The following is a 7,982-nucleotide window of genomic DNA, read 5'->3' on the forward strand; positions in this document are numbered from 1 at the left end:
AATGTGTGGGAACACCTTCCGGTGTACTCCTTGCTCAGTTCCCCCTCACACACACACACACACTCACTGTCACAAAAATATAGTCTTGCACAAAGACAATAAACTTGTGAATGTTGTCTTTGATACAAATACGTTAAATAAGTGTTGGCTGAAAGGTGTTGCCTTTAGTCTAGGCTTCGAGTTCAGATTAGGCAGTAACGTAAGTCTTAAGCTGAGTGGGTTTGTACAAGTTGTTGTATAGATCAAAGCCTTCTAGTGAATCCTACCCAAGGTGGTAGAAGGGGTGACGTAGGAGCATTTGAAGTCTTTGAACTTCCATAAACATATTTTGTGTATTAACTGTTTAACTATCGTTTTCCAAAATGATTTGATCAGTTCGAGGTGTTATCATTTCAGTTCTTACCATAACTGAATTGATATATCCAGAACTGATCCTCTGCTTTTCAGTTATTCAGTTTACACAAGTTAAAAGGCTTTCAAAAATTGCAGCTTTCTTCATGAAGGATTATTTCGAGTTTCTTCCCCTTGCTTTAAAACCAAACTCAATTTAATTCATCGGTGTTAATATTCTTATAACACGAGTTATTGCAGCTCATTGGAGAATATTGTGTTTGAAGCATCTCAAAGGTATCCAGCACACGATCTTTAAATTGGTATCAGAGCTAGTTGTTCTAAGAAGAACATTCGAAGAAAATTGTGTTCTAAATTATAGTACTTTAAAATAGTTTTAAAAGTTATTTAAAAGTACTTTATACTATTTTTAAAAATATTTGAAAATGTTTGTCTAACGCTCATTGCGAAGAGTAGAGAGGATTAGCTCTGCGACTAACATTGTAGCCACTTCTCTCGACTCTGAGCTTTGGGGCTTTAATCAGCCTGTAGGGGTATGAGTCCTACATGTTGGCTATTCAGCAAAATTGATCGGAAGACAAGGTTTCAGCTAACAACCTACCAGCTGAAGCTGATCAACAGACGAAGCCCAGCTATGTTGAGATGTTGGATTATTAAAGTTGAGCTTAATCATCTGCAGGATATCGTCTCTTAACTGTCATATCATATCAAGTAGATGATCAATGCGGTTCAACATCAGCTGAGTCCAGTTTGAGTCAGCCCGACCAGTTTGGCAACACAGAGATCATGTCCAAGGCAGGTACCTATTTGTCTAGCAAGAAGACTCAAGATCTTTGCAGCACTTCAAGACTTCAAGGCAACCAATTGTTGGTATATTCAGTTATGTCATGCATAAACTGATTGATATTTGATGTTGTTTAATATTTGCTAGTGTAGTAGCATCTCCCTTACACTTGCTTAAATGTATAATAAAAGGGACTCTTATTTGATTAATTAAACATCATGTTTATCCAATTATGTTTCTGTATGATTGAACTGATATCTCCAGATTTCTTGCCTAAACTGCTTGAATGATTAAAGCTACTAAATTTTGGCATATATAATTATTTTTCAAGAGGATTTTTCAATTCAGTTAAGGAGGGGAAGCTTTATTTTCCTCGAACTGAAAAATGTTTTAAACTCAGTTTTAACCTGATTTTAAATTCAGTTATTGAGGGGGAGCTTTCTTATCTATCGAACTGAAATTTTTTTTATTTTTAAATGTTTTTGTCTCTCACAAAAGGGGAGAATTAGTTTAATTTTAAAAATTTAAATTTTTTTTTAAATCGCCTTAAATGTTCAAGTTTTGTGATCATCAAAAAGAGAGATATTGTTGGAACAGTTCATGTTCGCAATATTGATTTTGATGATTAAGAAAAATTGTTATTTTATTTCTAATGATTTACCTAAGTGCGCAGGAAGCTGAAACTGATCAGGCTTCAAACTGATCAGTTAAACGAGCCAAACTGAAGCTTTCGAGAACGCCAAATGAAAGTGTCAACTGATTGTCCAAACTGAATAAGTCCAATTGATGTATCAAAGAACAGTTCAACTTATTGATCAGTTGGTAGGTGATTCAGCATAAGACCTTCAAAAGCCCGGCCAGCTGATGAAGAGCTCAACTGATGGAAATCCCAACTGACCAGTTCAACTGAATCAGTGAAACCAGTTCAGCTGAAGAGCCAACTGATTTCACCGAACCAGTTCAAGACAATTCTATTGACCAGTTCAGATCATCGTTTAGGAATCAATCAGTTTGCAGAACACGACAAGCTTATTCAATGTAATCCAGCTGTGCGTACTGGGTAAATCATTTGTACTATCAATAGTACAGTAAATGGACGTTGCAGCAAAGCTTAAAGACAAATGTTCCGGAATGGCTGTCGGAAAAGTCAAGACACGTATCTCAAGGAACACATTCAAGCTACAATGGATACAATTATTGAGTCTCACTGTACGATCAGTTTCCCGCTTATAAATAGAATATCAGTGAAGATATACAAGTGTGTGAAGATACGGAGAAAAAGGGCACGCATATTGCATATTAGCTTACAAGAAGCAATCAGCCCAAAGGGAACACTTCAACGTGTTATCAGCTTATATTAGAAGCACATTTCCCTCAGTGTGTGCGATCATCTTTCCGGTGTATTCCTTGTTCAGTTCCCACACACACAAACACTCACCGCCGTCACCAAAATACAGTTTTGCACAAAGACAATAAACTTATGTGTGTAATCTTTGACACACAGATGTTAAAGAAGTGTTGGCTGAAAGGTTCTGCCTTCAGTTTAGGCTAGGAGTTCAGATTAGGCAGTGCCGTAAGTCCTAAGCTGAGTGGATTTGTACAAGTTGTTGTATAGATGAAAGTCTTCTAGTGAATCTTACCCGAGGTGGTAGAAGGGGTGACGTAGGAGTATTTGAAGTCTCCGAACATCCATAAACATATCTTGTGTATTAATTATTTAACTATCATTTTCCAAACTGATTTGATCATTTTGAGGTGTTATCAGTTCAGTTCTTACCATAACTGAACTGATATATCCCAGAACTGATCCTCTGCTTTTCAGTTATTCAGTTTACATAAGTTAAAATGCTTTAAAAAATAGAAGCTTTCTTCACGAAAGATTACTTCGAGTTTCTTCCACTTGATTTAAAACCAAACTTGATTTAATTCATCGATGTTAACATTCTTATAACATGAGCTATTGCATCTCACTGGAGAATATTGTGTTTAAACTTTAAAGCATCTCAAAGGTGCCCGGCATACGATCCTTCACCCTTCCCCTTTGAACCAACCTTTCCTCCCTCAGCTTAGGGCCCCAACTCAGTCCCTCAGGACCCCTGGACATGCCCTAACAGCCACCAACAGCCCACCATTCAACGAACCCAAAACCGAAACCATTGCTTCCCCTAAAACCCCAAAACTTGCATCCCTCTCCTACCTTGCGTCCAGCCCTTGCACAGCCCACCTAGGACCATGTCTAGACTCCCTTAGGACCCTTGAACACATCCCAAATAGCAGAAACAGTTGTGCCCACCTAGAACCCAAGTTCGAAACCCTAGGACTCCAGAATCTCATATTTTCGTTCATCCCCTTTGTAAGGACCGTGTATCGTATTATCGTAAATCCTATGGTGATTATCAATGATTCATAAAATTGTCATGTGATTACGTATATGATGTATATCATGACAATGATAGTGAGAAAATAAGTGGTGATAATGAAAGATTGCAATAGAAATTTATTTGTATTTGAAACGTGTGCTGAACAGCAACAGAAAAGTGACACATGATACGGTTTTTAGCATAGTTTACTGATTATTGGTCCAAATGACATGAGACCAATCGCATTGGAAAGCTAATACATAGTACTAAAATTTTCATGTCTTGAGTTTTGTCCAAATCCATTTGAAAATAAGGGCAAAATCATCCCAAAGTGTATCGTGTGCGTTGTAATTTATGCACTGATATATTTGGGAGAATAAGCATAACTCTCGCATCCGATATTCAAATTGAGTGAGGTTGGAGGAAAATCAAAGCCAGAACATAGATCTACAACAGTCATGTTGATCACCTTTTCTAATTCGAAACGTAAAATAGAGTTTCGGGATGAACAAGTCGCAATATGGTGCAGTGACAGGCCTTCGGCCATACCAGGCGCGCCCGGGCGCGAATTGTGGTCCGCCCGGTAAGTCTCCCTCGAATTTCACAATATTTACGCGCCCGGGCGCGAATTGTGGTCCGCCTGGTAAGTCTCCCTCGAATTTCACAATATTTAGGCTGATAAGAATGAGTTATCTTCTCAATTTCTTTCATTCCTTGCCGTAGCTTTGAGATACAAAGTTGGAAATTGATTTCTACCGTATGAAATCACCTTGAAACGTTGTCCAAACTTAAAACAAATTATATATTCGGAATCATCGCGTCGAGAGCTTTCTTTTGAGGTAAGTTTCTTCTAGTTTCAGCACATTTAATTATTGAAGTGCTGTAATAGCATGTATTTGAAGTCGAGATCCATATATGCGATAGAATAACCGACAAGAAACTTGTATTCGAAGTCGGAATTGAATTATGTTTTGATTTCGATTTGATATGAATTTTCAAAGTTTCAAAAGATATTTGAAACTTATATTATTGAATTTGAATGAAATTATTGATTGAAATAAATATGTTATTGATGTAGATAGATATTTTTACTGAAATCTAAAGCTACATCGACTGGAACGAAGAATTGAGGTATGTTGTGATTGAGTAACATACGACAGATATCTGTATTATATGATATATGTTTGAATGATTGGATTGATAATATATGTCTATATGCTTTATTTGTTGAGTTTATGTGGCATACATGACATGCACGTTGAGCTATGATCCTTGGATACTCTGATATGATTGGATTTGATTATGGAGTTTGTGAACACGATGCTATGTTTGGCATTATATGGCCCTTAAAGCATAGTCATTGGTGGCCCCACTTATTGATTGAGATTTGGGATTTGATAGCGCTTTGTCAACATTATTATACGAGTATCCTTGATTGAGGCCGGTGTGCCAACTCGAGCATTGATTTGATAGCGATTCGATTGATTCTGATATATGCTCAATGGATGGGCATTTGACCTGATACCTCCACGAAATACATGCATTGCATATCATATATCATTGTTTAGATACTTGTGGTATATATTGTGGTTGTTTCAGACTGAGATTTGCTCAACCCAGAGGGGGATGTTGTTGTCTTTGTATGTGGACAATGACAGGTATCCAGGATATCAGGAGGCCGGAGATGGTGCTTCTAGAGGGAGTCACAGTTTTAATTGAGGTTTAGTGGTCTTTCCCAGTATATGTATATGTATCTATATACCGGGGCATATCCCGAGGATATGAGTTTGTTTGTATGTAGTTGTTTTGGATTAAGTGTGGGCTTGTTTTATATTGTGGCATATTGAGACGAAACGATATTATATACTATTTTTCAGTATTATAATTATAGTTGACACGTTTTGGGCTCATTGTAAAAAAAATATAAAATCGTTTTTCGCTGTAATTAATTAACCCTAATCAGATTGTATTGTAATAACGATTAGAAGTTAAGGTCCCCACACAGAGTGGTATCAGAGCATAGCTGTGAATGCTCGATTGAGTCTTGTGTACACTTGAATAGGCACAAATGAATTGTGCGATTGTGTGCTCCGACATGATTTAGTTTGAGTAAATTGTTGATGAGATTGATGATATGAGATGATGATGTGTAATTGATATAGATTTGTGATATTCATCCTCTGATTTGTAGATGGATCCCACAAATGAAACTGCGAGTTGTAGTACTGAGAGGTTGGTTGGACAATTCGAAGGAATGTCCATGGATTTAGTGATGGCTCGATTCCAGGATTTGAAACCACCGAGGTTCTTTGGCACCGAGAGTGCAGAAAGAGCAGAGGCTTGGTTGAAGGATATCGAGCACTAGTTTAATATTGTGGAATATTCTAAGGCTCGGCGAATGAAACTTACTTTGTATCAATTGAAAGACCGAGCAAAATCTTGGTGGGAAGCCGCTGAGATTGGATTGAAAGAAGCCGGGATTGAAGCCACATGGGATGTCTTCAAGACCCATTTTTTGAAGCAGTATTCTCCTTCTTCGTATTATACTGCTCAAGAGAATGAATTCAATAGTCTGCAGCAGGGAATGATGACTGTTGCAGAATATACTTCAAAGTTTTCTACGTTGTTGAAATATGCACCGCACGTAGCAGCAAATGCAAAAGCAAAATATAACAGGTTTGTGAATGGATTATACCCTGCTATTTATACTTTTGTCATTTCTGGTTTGCCTACGAGCTATGCAGAGGCAGTTGAACGAGCAAAGGCAGCCAAAGCTGGACTAAATCAAGGAGGTCCTCAGTATGCTCCTCCACCTCCAGTGACAGGTCAGCAGCCTACCTTGCGTCCGAGAGGTAGGAGATTTAAGAAGACTGGTTCTGCTGCTTCTTCATCTTCTTCGAGTTCCAGTGGATCCCCGAAATGGAGTCCATTGATTGCTCTTTATTGTAGTCATTGTGGAGGCAAAAATACTATCGAGCAGTGTCGAGGTATGTTTGGTACTTGTTATCAGTGTGGACAGGAAGACCATTTCTCACGAGTATGTCCGAACAGGGGTACGACTTCTTCTCAACCCCGGCCAGGATTTAGAGGTGGCCCCAGTATGATGAGACCTTATGTTCCTGTTCTTTCTTTCCAGCATTTGAGTGTTCCACGATATCAAGGACCGGGTGGTCAGACTGCTCAAGTCCCTCCTCAAGTGAGAGTGTATGTTATGACGGAGGATCAGGCAAAAAAAGCTCTTGGTGTTGTGATTGCAGGAATTTTCATGCTTTGCGATTATCCTGCACGTGTTTTATTTTATACAGGAGCATTTCACTCATTCATATCTCATGAATTTGTTGCATCTCATGACATTATGAGTACCCCATTGTATGATACGTTATCGATAGTCACGCCAGCAGGAAAGATTATTCTGTCTGAGCAAGTTGTGCAGAATTGTGTATTGATATACGAGGACAATGTGTTATTTCTGAATTTGATTTTCATCCCAATGCATGACTTTGATTGTATTGTTGGCATGGATATCTTGAAAACAAATCGAACTACTGTCGATTGTTTTCATGGAGTGGTTCGATTTCGACCTATTGATGGACCCAAGTGGAATTTTTATGGCAAGGGTTCCCAAGCTAAAATTCCATTGGTATCCTCTTTGCAAATGTCTCGACTTTTGTTTAGTGGAGATGAGGGTTATATTATCTACGCTATTGATGTCTCTAAGAAGGAGCCTACTTTATCTGATATTCTTGCTGCAAAAGAGTTCCCGGATGTATTTCCTGATGTGATTCCTGATTTTCCTCCTCATCGAGAAGTTGAGTTTAGTATTGAACTTATGCCGGGGACTGCACCTATTTCTAAAGCTCCTTATCGCATGGCACCTCTGGAATTGAAAGAATTAAAAGAACAATTACAGGATCTTCTCGATAAGGGATATATTCGACCGAGTGTATCACCTTGGGGAGCTTCGGTTTTATTTGTTCGAAAGAAAGATGGTACGATGCGAATGTGTATCGATTATAGGCAACTGAATCGGGCTACTGTGAAAAACAAGTATTCACTTCCTCGTATTGATGACTTATTTGATCAGCTTCAGGGTACTTCCGTTTACTATAAGATTGATCTTCGTTCTGGTTATCATCAACTACGAGTTCGAGATGAATATGTGCCTAAAACTACTTTTCGTACCATGTATGACCACTATGAGTTTTTGGTTATGCCTTTCGGTCTCACGAATGCTCCTACTTTTTTTATTGATCTAATGAATCGTGTCTTTCTAGATTATCTTGACCGATTTGTTATTGTTTTTATTGATGATATTCTTGTCTATTCGAAATCGAAAAATGAGCATGCTGAACATTTGAGACTGGTACTTCAAACTCTTCGTACTAGCTATTTATATACTAAATTGTCCAAATGTGAATTCTGGATGGATAAAGTGGTATTTTTAGGCCACTTAATTTCGAGACATGACATATATGTTGATCCTGCTA

Source organism: Primulina tabacum, chromosome 14, assembly GCF_025594145.1.
Source record: "Primulina tabacum isolate GXHZ01 chromosome 14, ASM2559414v2, whole genome shotgun sequence".
In the NCBI taxonomy this organism is placed as follows: domain Eukaryota; kingdom Viridiplantae; phylum Streptophyta; class Magnoliopsida; order Lamiales; family Gesneriaceae; genus Primulina; species Primulina tabacum.